Source organism: Pteropus medius, unplaced genomic scaffold (genome assembly GCF_902729225.1).
Source record: "Pteropus medius unplaced genomic scaffold, Ma_sr-lr_union100, whole genome shotgun sequence".
NCBI lineage: Eukaryota > Metazoa > Chordata > Mammalia > Chiroptera > Pteropodidae > Pteropus > Pteropus medius.
The window spans coordinates 8830341-8853810 of NW_024340848.1; the positions used below are offsets into that span (position 1 = coordinate 8830341).

The window sequence follows — 23470 nt, forward strand, 5'->3', positions numbered from 1 at the left end:
TGCACTTGGGCGTTATAACACATTTTTCCTCACTAATGGAAAATATATGTAAATGTTTTGTAAGATATTAATTTCCATGGCAGACATTGAATTTTTTTCCTTAAAAAAAAAAATATACACACACACACACACATATGCTTCGTGAAATGGGATAATGACTTCAGTTTCATGTACAACCTGGATTTCTTTGGAATCTGCAGAGTTTTGTATTTTCAAAAGTATTTACAGTGCAGCCACAAGCTTTGGGTTGGCTGTCTTCAAGGGTTTTTTTTCTCGAGCAACCCCTCTCTCTGCTCTGCCAATTATGTGCCACTTTGTCTTGGTGCTATGATTGCTTTCTTCTGAGAGGGAAATTCCTCTTTCATCAGTATGGATGCACTGTTTTCACACACTGCAAGTGCTGTGTTGCTGTGTCAGTCATCCTATTAGGGCCAGTTTCAGACGAGTAGGGCTGACGAACTGGCTGTGGATTGGCTGCCCACGGCTGGGAGGGATTTGTCGGAAGGAAGGGCTGCAGCTTACAGCAACAGAGTTTAGACTGTCTTTGCTTCATCATCTGAAGGCAAAATTTTCCAGATACGGCAGACGGCTCTCAGAGTACAATAAACAGGGAACAAGAACTATTTACATGGAAATTTCTTCCTCATGATGCAGGGGAGAAGCTTCAGCCGCTTGATTCTGCCAGATGTTCCTGGGGTTACTGTAGAAGGGAAGGAGAGGCAGAGCTAAACAAGGTAGGAAAATCACCCCCCTCCCTTCTTCTTCTTCTTTCTTCCTTCTTTCTTTTTTTTTTTTTTTTTTGAATGTTTAAAGAGTTTGCTGCAGTATGCTGCATTCCATGTGTGTTGCTTTGGGAAGCCAGGGAAACCGGATTCCACTAATTCAAATGTAATACTTGCAGGGGACCCTGGAGTTTTACGTAACATTTCGATTTGAGAAAAAGAAATGGCAAAGCTTGAATCTATGCCGCCTGTTTGGGGGCGAGGCTTAAAACGAGTTTATTTGTTTGTTTTTTCTAATCAAAAGAACAGATCCATTTATTATTCAACAAAAATATTTGAATTCATGAGAGCATTCTTATTTTTTGTTATAGAAAATTCTCACACAACCATAGTTAGCTCCTGATTAAATAGTTTACGTTGATCCTATTATTTGAAAACAGACTTGTAATTAAGAAAAAAAAAACTTAGTGGTAACTAATCATCAATTGAATGTTTAGCTAAAAATATGTCTATTTATTAGAAATTAGAGACCTACCCAGCTCTATAATGCTATGGCTTTGAGTTTCAAAAGCACATTTTTAACAAGCTGGAAAGAGGTAGCTTTCTGACAAGTTTTCGATACTGTAGTTCAATGTTTACATTTCTTTTCCTGGCATGTCTGAGCCTTTGTTTCCAGCTTAAAAGTGGAACCATTATATTCAAAAGTAAAGCTGGGTTAATAATGCTTACTGCAATTATCTGATCTTTATGCATTTTTAATGAGAACACACAGCCAGCAGAATAATTTAATGAGGGCAGGCTAGCTTTTAAAGCTGTGTTTCCACTATGCCGAACCATATCAACTTTCTTGCCGAGAAGCAGCACTGAGAAATGATGGAGAAGGTTTATTTATAACACACTTGGCCCAAGAGAAGGAAAGGACATATTTGTTAAAGAATTCTTTCTGCCCTTTTCCGTTTTAAATTTCTGCCAGGCATGAGGAAACTGTGCTTTTTTGTTAGGCCTTGGAAGCATGTGTTTACAATAAATGTGTAACATTTTTAGAATAGTTAGCAAGCATTGAAGCGAAGAAAAAAAATCTGACTTGCTTAACCACCACTGTGAGTGTTCTTCAAAAAACATTACTATCCTTTTAAAAGACAAAGGTTAAGTGGAAAGATATTTGTTAATTGAGTAATATGTGCATTTAGGAGATAATAAAGTAACAAAAAAAGAGGACATTCTTATAATCTTTAAATAAATTGAAGTTTCTTCGGCTATCCTGCCTGCTTTGTGAGGAGCAGTAGAAATACTCATTTAAATAAGGCCAATGCCACGTAGATTCTTCTAGACCCACAGTTTTTACTTTCAAGGAGAAGTGCAGGACACTAGCCCAGAACTTCTGACGTCATCTCCCAACTATTTCTGCTGTGTGTTCTTTTATTCGGGCTTGTGGAGAGGAGTATTTCTTTATGTCCTGGCCAGGAACATTCTAACTCTCACTTGGCATGTCTTGAGTTATGCCTCAACCAATCTCCTGCATAAATAGGACATCTTCTACCTGCCTTGCATTGGGCGGGTCAGAGCAGGTTCTCTGCAGGGTTCTGGCTGCATTGGCTAAAAGCAGCAGGGAGCAGAGTACGGCCCAACTTCCCCTTGGTGCAGCCCGGCACTGGCACCTAGGTGAACAGTCCCTGTGGCCCCATTCCCAGTTCCCCTGGAGCCACTATTTAGAACCCAGGTTATGCTACCAAGCTCACGGCTGATCGTGATGGTGGCAACAGCTGCTTTTAGATAAAGAACACCATGTCCTAGTGCAGAAAGAGCTGAAGGAAGGGCAGTTCAATACTGCAGGCTGTTAATCCCTTGTCACAGGTGGCAACCTTGGTTGTAAATATCAGGGGAAGGTTAGTTTTTAATAAGGAACCGTTTAAGGAAGAATTTCCATTAGAACAGAATGGAGTTCTTGGGAGTTCCCAGTTCTAGTTTGCATCCTCTTTCGAACTGCTTGTGTAGCCTCGAGCAAGAGCCCACTTCAATTTTTCTCTCTTAATAGAATTGGATAATACCTGCCACACTTTCCCTCATAATTCTAGCATTTTGAGAAGCCTTAATTGTGTAACAAAAAAAAAAAGTTGTTTATCTCGTGGCAAAATGAGCTATTTAAAGTACAAAAGGATAAAACCTCATATTAATGAGTATGCCTTAGAGTATGAAGATATACAGTCATATATACAAACTCCTTCTCTCTGCTTTGTGCTCTTGTAAATTTTCTAGGCGTATTTATCTTTAGACCAACAAATAAAATTTCCAAGGAAATGAGAGCTTTGCTATTTGCATTTTCTCCATCGATCTAGTGTAATATACTAAAAGCTGTGCAAACCAGACTATTTCAGACATAGGCCTCGTAGTGCCCCAAAGCATTTAGTGCTATTTTTGCTTCGACTTTTTTGCATTGCATTTGTGAAAGTGGAGTGAAGAGAGAAAATAAGATGAAAGGAGAAAAATATGCTTGCAAAATATCCTGGATATATAGCTTTACTGGTTAACAGCCTGCCTTCTCTATGCTAGTTGTTGTAATTTGCTGTTGCTATGGTGAAAACAAATCAATATCACATGGCTACCAGCCAGTCCCGCGCTCAGAGAGTGCCACAGAAATTCAAGATCAGGTACTCAGGATTCCAAGCAAGAATTGAGAGAAGAGGATTTGAGTATTGAGCTTAAGGGAATTCCTTATGGTGGACTGACTAGCTCAGTCTTGCATGCATTTCCTCTTCCTTTCCTCCTGCCCTTTCCCACCGCTAACAAAAGAAGATGAGAAGGAAGGAATATTGATTTGTTTACATTTTCCAAAATGACAAGTCATATCATCAACATAAAAATAGGTTGGTAACATTGCAAGGGGTAAAGGATTCTGATTAATGGAAAGGTTGGTACAATTTCAGGGCCTGTCGGTTGTTGAAACATAGTTTTGCGGCCTTTAAGATCTCCAGGTACAACCGCATCCGAGAGCTGGCAGAGTCAGAAACAGGTACTACTATCATGTCAAGCAGACAAATCTGGCAACTTGGGGAGCAGGTGGGCAGTGAAGGCCAGGGTATTATGGAAAGTAGGAAGGTATGAGCCATCAACATCACCAAGTAAAAAGTCAAAGGAAAGCTACAGGTCCAAGGTCAGGCTAGGTAAGCTCGGAACCCCAGAGGCAGAGTAGAACAGGTAAAGGATGCTTAGTTCTTTTCACAAAATCTGCCTGAGGCCTACCCTGAAGGCCCAGCAAGGAAAGTGAGGAATTGGCTTCAAAGAGAAGTAAAGGTGTTCCATGCCCATCCAGGCATCCTTTCTAGAATGGTCGACTGAACCTAATGTCCACTGTCGTGGAGAACAAAGAACTTGACATTTCATGCTTTGGTTTCTCCCTGAAGAACAAGGCGAGAAGACTTAGTTGGGCTTTGTAAATTAGTTCCAACACTGTTTTTTTCCTCCTCCTTTTAACTCAGTTCAGTTTTTCTGTTTTTTCGTTTGTTTGTTTTGTTATGTTTTTGTTTGTTTGTTTGTTTTTAATGTGTACAAACTGTTAGTTGCAGCTGTGGTAATATTCATAGTAAGGGGTCCGAGGCGACCTCATGGTGGTGTCATGGCTGGATCCGCATCAGGCCTGTGCCTCCCACTCAGCATTGTTTAGCTGAGGTGTTGCTGAGAGTGCAAATAAGTATGAAAGGTGAGTCCCTAGGGTTTCTTTTGTGAACCCGAGCTACAGAGCCAACGGACAAGTTTCCTGCTGCCCTGCTCTCTTCAACATGGCAGAAATGCTTGGTAATAAAAGTGGACCCACCGACTTACCCTAGTGCTCTGACAAAGAATGCATTGTATAGGAAATCCTAGGTCAGTATATTCCATCAATCAGTCAACAAGTGTTTATTAAACACCTCTTTGGTTGTCTGGCTTTTGCTGTTTGGTTAGAAGAAGTAAATTACCCAATACCTGACTTTCTGTGAGTGCAAAATAAAAGACAGAAAAAAATAATGAACAGCTTTAAGTTTCAAAGACTTTAATAATAACTTTATCAACTAATATTCATTTAACATTGATAACTATCAGATACTAACTGTAGGTTTGAGACAGTTTCGCTGTTTCAAGGAAAGTAAGAGAAGGACTTCTGAGTTTTAAATATCTGTATGAACTTTCTTCACCTCTATTATATTTCCCAGCCTAAATGCTGTTTTAAATATATATGTGTATATATATATATATATATATATATGTTATATGTATATATGTGTATGTATATATATGTATGTGTGTGTATATATACATATCTATATCTATATATAGATATATATCTGTATATATATATCTATATATATATATGTCAGATGAGCAACAGACATGGGAGAGTGCTGCAAAAAAAAAAAAAAAAAAATCCAGAATATAAGGCTGCTGAGAGCCATCACCCAGTTTTAGCAAGCTGAGATTCAGCCCTGAAGTGACTGGGAAGCTTGGGCATATCATCTAAAAAGCCTTAACCATCAGTCAACAAAAAGAATTAGTAGAGCCTTTCATACTTCTGAGCCTCAGGGTGCTTGGGAAGATCCTGATACAATTATCTCACCCTTTCCTCCCAGCAAGGAAAGCTGACTCCTGACCCTAGAGGATTAAACTTCCCCCCTTTTATCCTTAAAACGAGTTACTTTTAAAAATCTATTTCCCTCTTTAAACACAAAATTTTTGTTTTGTTTTTTTACCCTAACATCAAAATTAGTGTGTATTTTTTTGTGTGTAGATAAGCTACAAGGTAACAGACCCAGTTTGGGAAGAGCTGGAGAGGAGACTGAGGATGTAACTTCTTTTCAGCTTTGGGCCTCGGCAGGCGGATAGACAGCTGTAAGATTTATGAGCCTCTATGGCCAGCCGGTCTCTGTAGAAGAGCTTTGGGGGTGCTAAGCCACTTCAGAGAACAGGGGGAGGAGGAAGGAAACAAGGAAAACACTGCAGGTTCCTGGTCCTAAGCACTTTGCAATCCACAATCGCTGGGGAGCAAGATACTTACAAACAAGATAAGAATAGGTCAGCACACAAATGTCTTCAGAAGGATAACTAGCATATGTATAGCATCTACTCTTTACAAAGGGCTTTCACAGACATTATCTCAATTAACAGTTCAAATAGAGAGTTAAAAACCAGGAGCCTAAAATTAAGCACTCACCAGGCTGTACTAGGTTAAGCTCCTGGAGGAGATGAGTTATAAACTGGATTTTAAAAACTTTTATTCATTTATTATTTTCAGTGGTTAATTAACTTTAAATGTGAAGAATAGGAAAAACTACAAGTGTCCCTGGTACATGTATGTGTGTCACTATCTCCTGTCCCCAAATGCTTTCTTGGACAACAAGTCCATTTATAACTAGTACAGTAGGCAAGCTAGCTGCCGAGGCAGAGCAAGAAGAGAGGCTGGTTGGTTTCACTTTCTCAGCTCAGAGGCATTAGGGAACAAAAACCTATTCAGGCTTCACACTCCAACCCAGCCACACAGTAGCAAGGTGAGTTTGGCTGTGGATGGCAAGCAGCTGCTTCTAGAACATAAAATTTATTGATGGTTGTAAATGGCCTGCAAGTGGGGGGAAAAACCAAAGTCAGCAATGAAACCAAAATCCAAAGCATTCCATTTGCTCACGAGAGCATCTCATTGAGTTCTCGTGAGCCTGATAAAGGGATGGGGGGAGGAGAGAAATTAATATTTTAGTGACGTGTTATAACTAGGCGCTTTACACACATATCGCTTATAATTTGAACCTTAGAAGAACACATGAAGTTCATGTTATCCCCACAAAGTGAATGTTGGCCAGTAGAAGAGAATTTTGAAAGGTTCTGTAACACACCCATAATCCCACAGCTAATTCTTGGCAGAACCAGGATATAAACTGAGGCCCAATGATACCTCCAAGTTCTATAGGTAGACGACACCGTTTTCACCAAATAAAGTTGAGAAAAGAAGAAGAATTCATTTGCAGGAAGAAATAAAAGCTCAACGTGGAAGTAGGCAGTCAATTATTATAGAAATCTCAGGTGTACTTTATATAGTTTACTTTATAATACATAAATCTTGGATGTTATAATAATATTAACGTCTTACATCATATATCATTTCAGTTAATTTTTGCTTGTCATCTTTTTTAATAGTCACAAAATCCTCTTTTTGTCTCCATTTTATAAATTAAATAAAAACCGAATTTTTTTTGAGGTTATACAGTGTGTCATAGCCAAAAAGTGGAAAAGCTAGTCCTCAAAACTATGGAAATGCGTGCATATGATATTTAATGAGACAAAACCATCTTTAATAAAATTATGCTGCAGTCTGACTTGGAGTTTTCTTGTAATGGATGTTGCATAGTCAAATAGAGCCCGACCCAAGCAATTTTGGGAAGATAGTAATGTTTTTAATTAAGATATTGGATTATTTTAAAAATCTATAAATTTCTGGCATCCTTGTTGCAAGTTTCAATTAATCAACTAAAAAGTATTGGTGAAGCATATATTATATCAGTGATTTACTGCTTGTAATTTTAAATGCTCTAGAAGTTCAGGAAAGTAGAACTCCTTTTGGGCTAAAATAGTAAGTAAAGCTTCATGGAGGAAGAGATACTTTCTCTAGCTCTGAATGGATATGTGTTGTCTAGATCAGTGTTTCTAACATGGGATGTCTACAGCCCAAGCCTAGGGCAAGATCTTCCTCTAGGTAAATAAAAGAAATATTTGAACTTATAGCTTATATATTATTTAGCTTATCCTTTTAAACTGCCAGTTTTCATGTGTTTGGTAATATATATAACATATTAGTATTGTTATGTAAGTATAACATTTATAAATAAGTAACTAGGCTTATAATGGTTGTTCCTGCTTAAGAGTGATTTTTCTGATCAGGGTATGTGATCAAAAAAGTTTGGAGAATACAGTAGTCAAAATTAGAGAAATGAAGGCCGTCTCAAGAAGAAGGAATGACATGATATGATGTAGGGACCAGTGTGAAACTTGACTTGGAGAATAGGGATTAAATGTTGGGGAGCAGTGGAAAATAAGATTAGATAGAGTGGGAAAGTCAGAATATGGGATGCTTGAATTGCCACGTGGAGGAGTTTAAATTCGTTACCTACAACAGCACATCTAATGCTTTATAAAGATTCAATTGAAACTTGTTAAATAAGGTTAGGGGTCAGAGAATTTGTAACAAGTGATGCCACTGGCTGGAAAACTTTTGAAATATTCCAGGCATGATGTGGGAAGGAGTTGAATTAGAATGGCAGTGTGAGGATGGAGGAGAAAGGGCAAATCCAAAAGGCGTCTTAAAGGAAAATAATAGAAGCTAGTGAGAGCTTAGAAGCATTGAAATAATGCTGGAGTTTCTAGCAGGAGAAATATTGATGGGACCCTAACAGAAAATGGGAATAGATGGGAACAAGGGACCAATCAGTAGGAATGGGGTCCAGAAAGGGAGTAAGAAGATGGGTTTGGGTTCTGGTAATGGTGCTTTTAGCTCATGATGGAATCATTCAAGTAGGATATCCCATAGACATTTGATAGTGTGGGAATGGAGAACAGCTTAGACACCAGGCTGCAAATATAAACTGAGACGCGCCAGTGTAAAGCCATAGATGCTCACTACCTCCAATTAGAAGGGAGCATAAATGGAGACGGGCAGAGCCTTGGTGAAGACTTCTGGGGCGTAGAAGAGAATAAGAGCTAACAAAGAATCTGGAAAAACAAATATCCACACTCTCAATTTTGGCAACCCAAAATTGAGCAGCTGAGACTGTTAAGCACCATACCACACTCTCCCTCGTTCCATGGGATGACCGTGCAGTCTCCTGCACTGCATTACCCTACTGCACATAGTTTACCCTCTCTGGCGTGAGTGCTCAGGCTATGTTCCTCTTGAAGGCAAATATTGGTTCACTGAATATTGGTTAAAGCCACAAAATATCAGATTGCTAGGGAGGAGGACTTCGTAGCTCTTTCATACATAGTTGACTTTTTAAAAAAGTAAATCTTAACTAATAACCAAAAGAAAGCATTTAAAACTAATAGTTATGAAGACTCTGGCATCTGTATCTCAAAATACACATTGTGGATGTGTTACTGGTTAAGACAGTAGTTCCAGAATGATTGGAGACATTATTTGACATTGGTTATCCTATTCTCAAAAACCCAAAGGTTCATTATTTATCCTGGATTTAACAAGTCTCAATTGAACACAGGACTACTCTGAGGAAAACGAGAAAGCACTCAAAGTATACAAACGGTCAATGACCTCATACCAGATACCTACAGTGACCAAACCAGACAAGAACTTCTTAAACTTTTACATGTATAGCAGATCACTCTGGGATCTAATTAAAAATGTAGATCCTGTTTCAGTAGCTCTGGAGTGGGGCTCAAGATTCTGCATTTCTAACAAGCTCCCAAATGATGAAGATGCTGCTCATCCGTGAAGATCTAGAATGCAATGGCGGCTTTGCTGGCATAAATGTAGATGGTAGCAGTCCACTGGGTCTGCAATGATTTTAAAGGAGCACTCTGTAGAACTGGGGGACTGGGACCTATCTCCTCAGCACAGTAGGCCTTTTAAGCCGCTCAGGCTCTGAGTGGAGCTAAGCTTGAGTTGACTTATTCCATGAGCCTTGCACCAAAGCTTCTGTGGTTGAGGGCACGAAGGCAGAGACTTCAGCAGTTTCAAGCAGTTCTGTGGCTGCGGACAGCCAGTCTGTGGATGTCTCCCCATGCCCACAGTGGCTGTCTTCTCTGTGGAGGCATACTCTCACCAATTCCTCAGGAGATTTGCTCACTGCCTCCAGGGAAGGCTAGTATGTTTGTTTACATGTCTGCTCCAGAAATTTTTTTTTTTCCTATGAAATATATGTGTTCAAAATCAGCTTTAGAGTTTTTTCTTTAGACAGTGGTCAGAACTAGAGCCTGCAAGTCTGATGTGCCTACTTCATGCCACATCCTCAGTGGGTTCAGGGAACTCTGACAAACTTGCTGTTTCCCTTAAGATGCAGATAATACCATTCTCCTCTCGTTCTCTCCAAAGAATATGAAGAGTATAAAGGAAGTGTTATATGCAATTAAAATTACATTTGTCTAAAAATGTTAGTTTTAAAGTCTTGCAACATGAATGAAAAATTATTAGAAATGATAGCTTATAATGGGTAGCTTCAGTGAAATGTCCAGGCCTGAGTGTTGATAGTTTTATATCTTGTTTTAAGTCTTCCATCTTGTTTGTGTCCATCTGTCTTCCCTCCGCTCAGTGTTTCATTTTTCTCTATGTCCCACATGTGCCCCCTTCTATCCTAGAGCCAGGAGTCCAGCTAAACTGATTTCGAGGAAGTCTTCCCTGCCCAGATGCCTATTTAGTCCACACACAGATGGCTGGTATTTTTATGCATTTTTAATTTACCAATAACCTTTTAGGAATGAAAGGGAACAAGTGTTTATTGGGTTTATTGAGTGCCTACTAGATGCCAAACCCTCTGCTGAGAGCTTCATGTACATCAACTCAGTTAAGCCTTTTTATGAAGACAATAAAGTCCAGGAGGCTGAGTTACTTGCCAAGGTAACACATGAACAAGTGACAGCAAAGGATGAAACCCCAGTAGGTGGTCTCTAAACTCCCAGACCTTTTCCAGTGGTGCTTACTTGGGGGTTGCAACAAAAAAGGGTTTGCTTTTGAAAACCTTCTCCTGCATTTGCACGTACTGTTAGCAGAATTCACTAAATAGTTAAATAGAACACAAACAAGCAATTACCGGCCTACAGTGCAGCCTGTGAGTTCAGTTTAGCTGGGAGGGACTTGGTAAATCGCCAGGGATGGCTAGAGCTTCATCGCCATTGTGATTAGTTGGCCTTTTCCTTACTTTTGAATCTCCTTTGTGTGTGTGCATAAATGTAGACATTGGTATTGAATGTACTTTATAGATACCTTAAATTAATAACATATGCAAAAAGCTCAATATCAACTATGAGGCCTTTACAAAAGTGAGATGTTTTGTGTTATAGCTTTGCTACCCTCTCTGAGAATGCTTAGAAATCTCTTTTCTTCTCCATCAACTTCCCTCTTCAGGTACAGTGCTGTTTTTTGTTTGTTTGTTTGTTTGTTTGTTTTGGACCTGTCACCCCTTCTCCACCAAGGGCATGTGGTTGTTCTCCTGAGCTGCATCTATTGATTATCCTCTCCTTGCAGCCTCTTTTTCTCTCTTGCTCTGTAGGCTCCTGAACTAACCCAGGGTCTCTTTTCCCAGGTTCTGCTCTCTTTACCAAGGCTGTAACTGTCATCCCTACTAAATGGCACACATGGATGCCTGGTGTTTCTGGGTTTTATTCACACCTGCCTCTTAGCTGATAGAAAAGATTATTTGCCCCCTTAGGAAGCCCATCATTTGAACCCTAAAGTATCAACTTCCTGGCAGCCACCACAGAGACCATCCCCTCAGGAAACAAAACAAACCCTATCTCTAGAGTTTCCCTGTTTCTTTTCTTTAAAGTTCCCTGTTGCAACTAGGCTGCAATTAAGAGGCAGGATCAAAGGGACTAGCTGCCTCTGGGGCTGCTGGGATCTGCAGAGAGTTTAGGTCTTTTTAACTCTTTTCTTCCCATGACCTGATACGCCAGTTGCATCTTTGTTCCTCTGGGTGCCCAGGTATAAGCTCTGGGGAGACACATCAGAGCCAGCAGAGGAACTTTTTGCACTACACAAGATTGTGATAGCCCCTCCTCTTTGAGATTCACTCAACCAACAAAAACCACAAACATAAGATGAAAATCAGAAGGGAACCCCAAGTTGGAAGAAGGGGGAGGGCTCACTTAGTACAATTCATGTCTACCCATTACCACAGCCCCGACAAACAGTTCCGAATTACTCCTTGACCACCTCTATTGACTGGACAGTCACTACCCCCAAACACTTATAACCATAACATTTTGTTATAAAATTCTTCCTTGTGCTGAAATGAAATGTGACTCTCCATGACCTTCACACTTCAGCCCTTGTTCAGGCCTTTGGAGTGACTGCAAACAAGTCAAATGCTTCTTAGCAGGAGAGCCCCAACCTCATCTACAGGTAGCAATCAGGCCTCCTCCTGTAGGAGCAATTGGCACCTTCCTTATTCAGGATATAAAACGTTATTATGCAGTCTAAGACACTCTGAGTTTTTTAGCTGTTTTGTCACATTGTTGACCCATATCACTATTATATTTGAACTTTGAACCGGCTGTGTGAGAGAAAGGGGTGGGGCTCTCCATTTTTCCTCAGCTCTGTTTAGGCCTGAGCACAGTGGAGAAGGGGAGGGAGGGGGAAGGAAACTGATGGTTGGAGGTGAGGTGGGGAGAGATAGACATCTTCCCCAACACTATAGAATGCTCTAAAGTAGTCTTCAATCTCAACAAGAGGCTCTAGGCACCTCCAGAAATACTTGGCAAGATGCTGGGTATTGAAATGCAAAACTACTCATAGGATGATTGATAGATATATACATACACACATATAGATAGCTACAAATATAAATTAATATATATATATACAGATGTAGATAGATCTGTAGATAGATACACTGATAGATTTAGATGAATATATATAGGTAGTTATAGATATAGATTGATATTTATATATACAGATAGAGATAGGAATATAGAAATATATATGCACAGGTAGCTTTAGATATAGATTAGTATGTATGCAGATATAGATAGATAATAGATAATCACAGAAGTTGAATACCACACTGACAGTTTTTAGAGGTAAATTAGATGTTTTTGGTTTTGGGTTTTGGCTCAATGAAATGGTGATATTTTAGCAGTAGCTCTCAGTCCTCCTGAGTTTCTGTGTGGCCCTCAGCACAGCCCTCAGCAACTTAGAGACACACTGTGCCATCAGTAGATGCCGAGGTAACCAAAGGAACTAATTAATCCCAGTTCCCGTCCATGGCAGGCTGCACTAACCTGCCCTCTTTCCTCAGAGAGGGAGAAGCCAGGAAGGGTTTTATCTCTCAGTTCCTCCCAGGGCCTGCTTGAGGACACCCTGAGCAAACAAAGGGTGGGTGCGGAAGGGCTGGTAAACCATTTCCCAACTAGCTGGCCTAGTTTTTGTTTTGAGAAAGCTGGGGAAAGCCTCTCCAAAAGCTTTTGAACTTGAGTTGAGACAATCCCTCCAGTTTTTCTCAGGAAAATTCCCAGGTTGGTATTTAACTTAAAGATCCCCAGGCCCTGACTCTATCACAAACTCTGCTTTTTTTTTTTCTTTACTACTAGTTTTACTAATGGCTTATAAACCTAGCCAGCATTCTTTGACGGGCTAAAAATTTGCCTAATTAAAACTACAAATTTTCTAGCTAACCAATAAGAAACATTAATTTTTCCCCCTGGATAAAATTGATATCGTATAACCCAGAACACGTTATATAATTGATCGGAAAAAAGAATTGAGAGGAGTGATTATTTTTGGAAACATCGATGGCCAATAACCCAAGGACTGAAGTTGGAGAGTGTTGCCGTCTAAAACAGTCTGGATACGCGAGTTGACGTTAGTCTCTTAGCCAGATACAAGTTGCATCTTGAGTTAATTGTTCTGCGGCTGTGAATTTTATTTGATGTTCTGATCTCTTCCTTCCAGCTTGATAATTAGTGTAGAGTCATGGAAAAGCACCAACAAGGCCTGTGTGCTTTGTCAGGTCAACAGTATGGAGTCCCTCTCACTCTTAGAGCTATCAGCGTGGTTGCATTTTAGTACATGGCCCTCTGTGGTCCCCACCCCTCTGAGGTCTCTCGAAGCTGCTAAAGCAGGACCGACATCGGCAAGGGAGCTAGTTTCCTGTTACAGTTTGGCAGAACCCAGCAAATCCTGGAGTTAGGTTTGTGACACTCTCCATCTTGCTCACTGCTTAAAAACAGAAAAAAAAAAAGAATCAAAACCATATGTTCAATACAATATCAGGCTTCTAGTGAACACTGTGCTATTAAATAATAACTGTCGACCTATCCACATACTTGAAGGCTGTGGGAATAGGAGCCGACCTGCTCTGGCCGGGGCTAAGGCAGGTAGAGAAGGCGATTCTGTTTGCTTCCTTTCTCAAAATGGCATGTTGCTGGACTCCTTCCAGCTCCTAATGGGGGAAGCAGAACGAGACTGCATTTACTGACTTATTTCCCTCCTTCACATCTTCCCTCTTCCCCGCACATTTTCAGGATTGGAAATTAGAAACACTTTTCTCCTACACACAAAATTACTCCCTCACACACACTTTTTTTTTTTTTTTCTGCTTTGAAACCGCAATTGCTGCCAGAAAAGGCTTCTTGAAGAACATATGCTTTCCTGGCCAGAGCAGTCAAAGGGTTAATTTAAAGTGTAGCCAGCTAGTTAGACTTTTAGACATAGTGGCTAGTTAGGGAGAGAGGTCACCCTTCAGGCAAAGAAGGGTATAACTAGAACAGAACCCCGGGGGACTTCCAGGGTCCTGATAATAGGTTATTTCTCATTCTGGGTGTGGGTAACACAGATGAGTTCACTTTGTAAAAATCCAGTGAGCTGGACACTTAGGATATGTGGTCTTTTCTGTCTTTAATAAAGTTTTAAAAATGTAGCTGGTTACCTAGCACCGTCTATGGTAAGATAAAAGCAAAGCTTGTTGAAAGGTTCTCCTATGTCCTTTCCTAATCTCATTCATGTCTTCCCCCTCCTAACAAACCTCTAGGCTCCAGCAATGGGCTCCATTCCCAATAATAATAACCATGAGGCCCCATCATATCCTACTCCTGGGCCAATGGGAAATTTATGCTTCAAATTCAAAGTTGAGAAGAAAGGAGTCATCACTGTTAAATAATAATGATAATGATAGCAATAATAATAATAATAATAATACCACTTTGTCATGGTGTACAAAACATCTTTACTTTCCATGTTTTTATGCTTTACACACATGAAAATTTTGCTTAAAATGTTTGGGTTTTTTTTTTTTCATCCTATTTGGCAATCAAGACTAGTGGAAGGAATAAACTGGGAACCGTAGATGACAATGCCCTTTGCTCTTTCTTGCTGTATAACCCTGGATTCATGGTAGTCTGTTTAAGTCAAGAGAGTGCAGGTCTCAAAAAATAAATAAAGGTGGCTAAGGATGACAAGAATTCAAAGCTTGCAGGTCATCAATATAGACTTGAATCCTGGGTTCTCCTACTTAGGATGAAGATAAGTTAACAAGTCACTTGGAACTCGACCTTTTGGTTGGCACAAATCAAGATGGTCATGCCACTTCTTAGGATTTTTGTGAAGATTTGGTGAATCGATGTACCGGAAGTACCTCTGCACACAATGAAAATCCCCATGTCGATAAGAAGGAGGCTGACCATTAATTTAATCTTTACCTGCTCTGCCAGGGCAAAAGTGTTCTACTTAGTGAAGTTTTCTTGATGACAGAATTTTGCAGAAAAAAAGAATACTGCGTGAAAGGTCAAGGAAGCATGTCTTAAAATTTCCTCATTTTCTTTCCTCTCATGGAATTTATGCTTTAGTATGATAGATAAGATGTATAAATAAATCTCCAATGGTAAAGGTAATTCATACCACAAGGGTGGTATAAGGTGCCCTGACAGTAGATTACTGTTGTCTAGGTGAGGAACGGAAGGCTCCCTGGAGGAGACAGCCTCTGACATGGCCTGTGATGGAAGAATAAGACTGCAGTGCATGCACTTGGGAAGCATCCATTCAGGTTTCTCTGGAGCATGGGGCAGAGTTTAGGGAGTACCCATGGGGGACGGCTAAAATGCTTGGCATGGACTCAATGGTAGGGGACCCTGAATGCCAAACTATGGCTTTCCGACTTTATTCCAGTTGCAGCAGAGAGCCACCAAATGTTTGTTAGCAGAAGAGTGATGGGGTCAGACAGTACTTTAAGGGAGATAATTCTGCGAGTACAGTTTAGAGCTGAGAATGCATGCATCCAGGAAGTCATGAAGTCATGAGCTGGAATAGTGACAATGAGAATCTGGTAGAAGACAATGTGCCCATGTAGGAGAAACTTCCTAGGCGTGTGGGAGGGACTTAGTGAAGACAAGGGAAATGGAGGGAGTCTAAGATGACCTAGAGACTAGGAACTCAGGTCACAGAAACATTTGTGAGGCCAATGACAGAAACACACAGGAGGTTGGGGGAGATAATGAGACTGTTTTGGGTCATGAGAAGTTTGAAGTGAAGTTGGATCATCCTCATGGAATTGGAGGTCTAGATTTCTGTAGACTGTAGGGCCAGATGTATATTTGGGATTCATCCATAGCAAAGTGGTGTCTGAAATCACAGAGGAGTTGAGATAACTAAGGAGGCAAATGTAATCTAGAAAATGGTTGATGCCATAGCCTTGGGGAATGCTAACATTTAGGGGGATTTCCTAGGCACGCTCCCACTGGCATAGAAATTCGAAGTGAAGAGCATTTCAGAGAAGGCAGGTATTCCTGAGGACAGGTGTGTGGGCCTTTGGATCTGTGAGAAGGGATCATGCTATTCATTATGTCCTAGAAGTAATGCTGATCAGTGATATAATATGCACATGTATTGGGGTTTCCTAAAACCAGTTGATGATGAGAAATAAAGCCAGATCCTAAGGAAAGTTCAGTAAAGGTGAGAACTGAGTCTGGTACCTTGACCTATGGAAGTTAAGACAGCATCCCTGACCTTTCGGAGGTACTAGTGGTGCGTGGCGACTGGGAAGCTGAGTGGCAAGGTACCCGGATTGTGGAAAGTGAAAACGTTAGGGAGTGTGGAATACTTAGAGCAATCAAAGGAAAGATGGAGGTGAGTGGAGAGGAAGCAGGTTAAGATAAGACTTGTGCAAGTTTGAGGAAAAGTGTGCTGGGCTGGCAGATGACGCCTGATGCAGCTTTATGCCCGAGGAAACTGCAGGAGATGGATAGGCTGAGAGCACCAAGGAGAAATGCTTTCTGAAAATTTGTAGGAACAGATCTGATTGTGCTATAACAATAAAGGGTTAAAAACATTAGGTAAATTTGAAAGAAGGTGTAAGTTGAGGTTTAAGTGCTTCTTCTGGGAGACTCCCAGAGGCTTTTGCCTTGAAATGAATCCTGCTTTATTCACAATAACTGTAGCGGGAGGAGGCCAACATACGGCACCAATTCCCAGTTGTTAAAGATGAGCTTTGCATCATTTATGCTTTACTAAAATACAATGACTGCCGCTTCTTTCCAAAGTGCTTTACCAATGTTATTTGTTGTTCCTTTGTTATTTTATAAATTCCTTTAGCTCTTGCCTTCATCTTACTGGGTTAAGCAAAAAGATAATTCATGAGCCTATAGCACCTTCTCCTAAGTAAAAATATATCTGTCGATATAAATGTCATATATGGAATATTGTGAAAGTCTCATTATAGCAATCTTTGTGCATTTTAAACTTGAGTCAATGTCTGGTAAGTAGTAGATCCTCAGTAATTGTTTGTAGAACACAATCGAATGAAGTATCTTATTATTCAGACAGGCATTTCTATAGATGATTATTAGCTATGAGTCATACTTACAGAAACCCATAGTCTGTCATCCACCCAAATACATCTGGAAGTTTCCATTACAGTTGAAGATAGAATTCATTTTCCCCCAAGAGATTGTACATATAGCTATGAAACTGTACTTCAGTATCAAAGAGAGACCAGCTAAGCCCCAACCCCTTCAGCCAGGGCTCTCTTTTGCATTTAAACTTCAGAGAAGAAGTTTAGCTGATGAAGGCAACGGGCAGAGAGAGACTAAGGGCAAAATGCATAAACTGAGGAGTTATCTGAAGTGTCCTAAGTTTTAAAATAAGTTTTAGTTGCTTAATTGCTGTAGGACAGATACTTCTGGTTTTGTTCGGCAGCACAAACTGTACAGCACATCTCACAAAATGGACCGACCTATTTATTTGCCTTTGAGAGCCACTCGAAAACTAAGTAAAAAAACAAGCCTGCCCACAGTCAAGGCCAAAGTGAGCTCTTATAGCCATTGGGACAAGATCATATTCGCTCCCCTACCCCCAACCCCAGGAGAAGAAAGAAGTGTTTTTGTCCCAAACCCATTTCAAAAGCCCTCACTAGTTATGCCAAATGCTCGTTTCATTGGCTGCGCAAACTCTTGAGAAGCTTATTTAAAAAAAAAACAGATGACAGATTTTTTAGGCTTCAGACCTTGACTTGGGGTGTCTTGGGTGGGTCCTAGGAATCTACATTTATTGGGAAAACATAGAGTGGTTGAAACATAAATCATTAATAGACCTCCTGGCACAGGGAGACAATTCAAATCCTGTATTCAAATTCTGGCTCTGCCATAGACTAGATGCACAACTTCAGGCAAATTTTTAAATGTTTGTGAATCTCAGTTTTCTCATCTTTAAAATGAGGGTAATAATACCCACTTCTCTAGGTGATGATTAGGACTAAATGAGATCACTTATGTAAAGAATTTTGTATACTGCACAGAATAAACACTCAATACATAATATTTGGATATATTTCTCTGGGTGAACATGAAGCTGTTGGGGAATAATCTCAATTAATGCTACCAACCCGCTAAACAATTGCAGAAAGAGTGGGGTCTTCGCCATGACTATTTCTGCAATTTCTTAAAGTCTCGTTATCACTCACGAAAACATTACTGTTTCTATAAGATAATTCCATGCCAGGCTCTTGGGAATACTTATATTTGGTAAGAATAATAAGACACTGGAGCATGTTACCCCAGATAAAGGAATGCAGTTGCTTTTGAAAATAAGAGGACTGGGCCACATTTGGAAAGTTTCATACCGTGCATGTGTGAAAATGGAGCCCTTGACCCAGCTCCATTGTGGCTTGAACTGTTTTGGCACTGATAAAATTGATCCTATCCCAACTCAGGCCAGTTTAAGGTGATTCAAGCAGATGGTAACTGGCTCACAGTGGGACCAAACCCCTGAACTATAACTTCTGGAAATGAATGAATGAATGAATGAATGAATTAACGAATGAATTTCCTCTGGGACAGGAAACACTCCTGACATCTGCTAGCCCCTTCTGGCCCTCTGGCTTCTAAAGAAAGGTTGGCCCTTTGTTGCTTTGAGAATAAATAAGCAAGGATTGCTCCAAGGTGTTTCCTGCAACCACATGTTCCTTCCTTCCTGGATGCAGTGACCCAGTTGCCTGTGTTGTAAGACTCAGTATCACATGTCCATTTTGTCCTCTTTTCCCCACCAAGAACCCATCAACAGCAGGGATAGTTCACAAGTTAGATGCTTTCCAGTGCTCCGAGTCGAGATTTGGGTAACACACAAACAAGAAGAAAAAAGTATGGTATGGAGACCATTTGATGAGCACACAAGAAGAAATTTAAAAATTTAAAAAGTTAAAAAAAATATAGAGGGAGTGCAAAGAGAGATGTGTGATACTGTGGGATAGGAAAGCCTCAGTTTCAGCTTTCAGTTGAGGAAGATATCCAAAAGTTTGCAAATCAAAGTATATCTACAGATCCTCAAATCCATTGTTGAACCATTTTCAAAAGGCTCAGTCCATCCATTCCGAGAGTATTGATTAAAATCCAACTGAATGCCTAGTATACCGATGTTATGTAAAGTAGGCAAAACAAAGATGCTTGGTTGCCAGCAATTATATCGAGATGTTAAGATACACATGTGCATACACATCACATACACACACGTGCATGCGCACACATACACATGTACACTGCAAAAGCCAATAGAGAACCCTGACATTAACCCTCTTTGGAATGGGAGCCCCAGACACTTAATGCTTAATCTAAGGCAGGAAGGAGGGAGAGGCCACTGGAGTTAGGCCAGTTGGACTTGACTCCAGTAGTGTGAATTTTGAGTTGAGAAGGATGCCTGGATTTAGATAACTGCAGATGAGAGCGGAAGACAGCCCATATCAAAGGAAACCATTCAAACAAAAACCAATAGGAGGAAATGAGCCTTTATTGTGTGCATACACGGGGTTCCACAGAAAGGAAATTGCCTGATTCAGGATACTTTCGGTGCCTCTTGAAGCTACAAGGAAAGGCTGGGCCTGTGTTCCCATAACCTGGAGAAGGTGTCTTGCTCAGCCTGGGGTTGGCTGTAGTGAAACTGGTAGGATTTTAACAAAACGGATGGTGCATTCCTAGACTTATAGAAACTTTGATTCCCAAATGTGTCCTTGGGAACCCCAAAGGCAATTCCTTATGTTCTTCCTTGTGCTTTAGAGTGCTTACATCTCGGAAAAAGTGGGGAGCGGGCTCTTGGTTGAAATAGTTTGGTCTTTTTATGGGTAAAGCTTGTTCATTCTTCAGGGTACATCAGGCACCTGAGACACAGTCTGTACCCAGCGGGGCCACCTCTCTACAGAGCCCTCGTTGGCTTCCTCAGGTGGCTTCTTGGGATAAGACCCCTTGACTCCTCAGCTAGACAATAGTAGCATCATCACCAATCTTGCTACCTGCCATATTCTATCCAAAATACAATCCTGAACGCAAGGTTTTGATTTTGCAGGCTACAGCCTGGTACCTGCCTGGTGTTTGTCCTGGGCCCCATGTGGAACAGAAACATGCATGTTGTTCCCAGGATCCAAAGACTGTGGGGTCTAGAAGAGAATCATTCTCTTCTAGAGAGAATAAACACAATAAGAAATAGGAATTTCTATGGCCCCTGGAGCCCCTGAGGTGCGGGGTGGGGCACCTCAGAGTTGTTAAAGAGGCGTGCAATGAGCAAGACTTATTTTTTTCTCCTTATGTTATTTGATTGACAGTTTGAGTACAGTTAAGCTTGGATCTGTGGGGATGCTACTTACTATAAGTGGCATGTATTATGGAGTCATTTTCCACTGACATCATCCTCTGAAAGTGGTGCTGGTGAAAGGAAAAATGAAAGAAGACTAAGTAGGGCTGCACGCTCACTGCACAGGACAGTCCCTCCCCCCAGGGCAGAGTGGATGTACTGTGGACGCGTCGCCGTCTTGTTCCCTGCCTCTGCCTCAACCCCAGAGATTTGGAATAAGCTCAGAGCGTTATCACCCCAGTCATCCTCTCCTCTGTCCTCACCCAGCAATGGCCAGTGGCAGGTGTGGACAGTGGATGCAGGAGAGAAATTTGATCACAAGATAATGCTCTTTGAACACATCAAGTTCCCCTGCAGTTTAGGTAGATGGATCTTCAGTTTACTCTGGAGGATGAAAAATTAAGGTCTCAAATTTTCTGATGGACTGCTTTTGGATCATTTATTTATTTATTTAGTCAGTCAGTCAGTCAAAACACCCTAGGTAAGTACCCAGATGCTGTTCTGGGTGCTGTGCTAGAAATATGCATTAGCCTGACACCTGGGCTCAGTAGGCTCATGTTCTAGCCAGACACAACAGCAACAAGGTCAACTTCAAAGGCATGAGGACTAATGAACAGAGGGGCACAGTGGTTGGGGAGGATTACATTGGCTTTGGAGGCAGTGGGAGTAGGGGACAGGGTTGGCAATGATTTTCCAAGAAGGGACATTTGAACTGGGCCTTGGAGGATGCACCAAATGACAGCAAGCAAAGAAAGAGGAGAAGGGTGTCACAATCTCCTAATTAGCGTGCTCCTTCTAATTAGTGGCTTTTGAAGCTTATCATCTCATCTATAAACTAAAACTAATAGGCAGTTAGATTTTTTTTCTTCTCTACCTTTCAAAGGAAAAACACATGAATTAATAGTTCATTTCCCAGCAAACAGCATAATGTGGATGCACAGAAATGTGACTATTTTTTTCCGGCGTGGATAGGACTGGATATTTAGGGAGATTTTTATCTTCTGCATAGATCTTGTTTTGTCACCAGTCATCAGAAGCAGTAGGAGAATGGGTAGGATAAAACTTCTCTTCAGATTCCTATTTATTCTCCTTATACCTTTGTCTCCCACAGCATCCAAAAGGGCAAGAAAAGGTACCACACCCTTCTTCTCAGGCTGCAGTGTGGATAGTATTTTGCTCTCCCCACTGGCTAACAATGACGACATACAGAAACAATTTATCTCACATGACATTGGATAATAGCGGTTTCAAAATTTCTCATAGTTTAAAGGCTAATTTACAGTATTAGGTCACAGAAATGCTTGTAAAAGTCCAATGTGATCCTTCAGTTATGTTTAGTTTATTTCAAATATTACCACATGCTCCCAGGAAAATCCCACTCATGAAGATATTTGCAATGAGTTTAAGTTTGCTTGTAGTTCAAACATCATGACTTTTTAAAGTTGTTCTGAATAAACAGTCAGTAATTTTGAAAGCAACCAACTGAGGGATACAGAGAGAAAAGGAGGCCAGTGGCCGATAATATTGCTGCATAGATCGTGATCAGGAAAGCTAAGGGAAGCATGTCATCTGCGAAGAAAAATATGGAAACTAATAGAGATAAGTCAACTTATATTCAAAATGATACTGCAAACTATTTAAGTTCACTGAGAACCGTGAAACTTTGGCTTTTTTCATGTGTTAAGAGTGCTTTTGTGCCTTTGTTTTACAATGTAGACCAGCTGATAATGTGCCTTGTTCCTCATTGACTTTGCAATCTCATTCTTTCCCACAAATATAATGGCCTGTTTGTTTTTCCGCTGATGCACACTGGCCAAAGAATCAGACATTTGTTTCACAGTGCTTGTTTTGAAGAAATCAGTTCTGGGTACATCTTTTCACTGCCCATAAAAACAGAGGCTCAGCGGAGTGAAAGACACCTCAGGTCTGTGCTGGGGTAGACTTACATTTATCTACTACCACAGAAAATGAAATTGAAATATAATAAAACTTCATTTCAATCTAATTACTGAAGATCCTGAATTATAGACTATTCATAAAGATGTACACTTTTATTAATTTTAACGACATACTGCAATTTGAACTGGCCAAGAGTATTTTATCTCATAATGGCTCTTAAGAAGTCCTTATTAATGAAGAGATAAGAATGATTTATGAGTAGTATTACAGGTATTTATGTCTAAATGAATGGTAGTGAAATGCCTGAGAAGTTTGGTCTCATAAGTAGGGTAAATATTCCCATTAGAATTATGTTAAGACTGTTAATTTATTCAGCAAGCACACCCTCTCTGGCCCCTTTTTTCATAAGTAGTTAAAAGGTAACCTTTAGCCTAGTCTGGGGCTGGTTTCAATTCATAAGGGAGCTCTGATCAGTCGATGGTGGCTGCGTGCCTGGAAACTTGTTTTGAGAAATTTTTGAGTGCCAACTCTAGATTCACAGTAAAAAAGTACTGGGATCAATTAGTCATCCCTGCCATGGTCATGCAAGGTGACAAGGGGGGCCTGAGTGACATCTATTTGCTATCCCTGGCACGGGACTTTCTAAAGTTGGAATTCTTAAAAAAGTCATCTCTGGAATAGACTGCAAAATGATGGTAACTTCTATGATTCTGGTAATACAGTTTCTAGATGTCTCTAAAATCCAGCACTTAAACATTCTTTCCACAAGGGTAGTGAGCTATCTTAATTCACCTAAACTCTAAGTAAGAAAATTAGGTTGAATTTATTAAATGTAGCTATGGAAAAAACCTTATTTTTACTAAGTTTGAGAAACAAAATTATTTTACAACTCTTCTTTGTCTTGAGTGTGATGGTTGGGGTCAGAGTTGGCGGGGGGCGTTACACTGGAAGGACCCCTTTGATATACTATTTTGATATTTTGTTTTAATTTGATGTATAGTCATCATTATGGCAGTTTTTTGGGGAAATAAAGTGAAGAAGTTCTTATTTCTCTCCACTA

The 23470-nt window shown here is 40.4% G+C and overlaps 1 protein-coding gene across 6 annotated transcripts in view; it reads left to right on the forward strand.

Annotated features, from left to right (window-relative positions):
* The first annotated feature begins 480 nt into the window (after positions 1-480).
* Positions 481-23470, forward strand: part of MBNL2 (muscleblind like splicing regulator 2) — a 150166-nt gene continuing 127176 nt past the window's right edge. For 3 of the 6 annotated variants that reach the window (XM_039837978.1, XM_039837982.1, XM_039837981.1), the window contains exon 1: positions 481-734. The gene's annotated coding sequence lies outside the window, so the exon portion shown is untranslated. The remainder of the gene's footprint in view (positions 735-23470) is intronic. The other 3 variants (XM_039837976.1, XM_039837980.1, XM_039837979.1) reach the window with 1 other exon arrangement.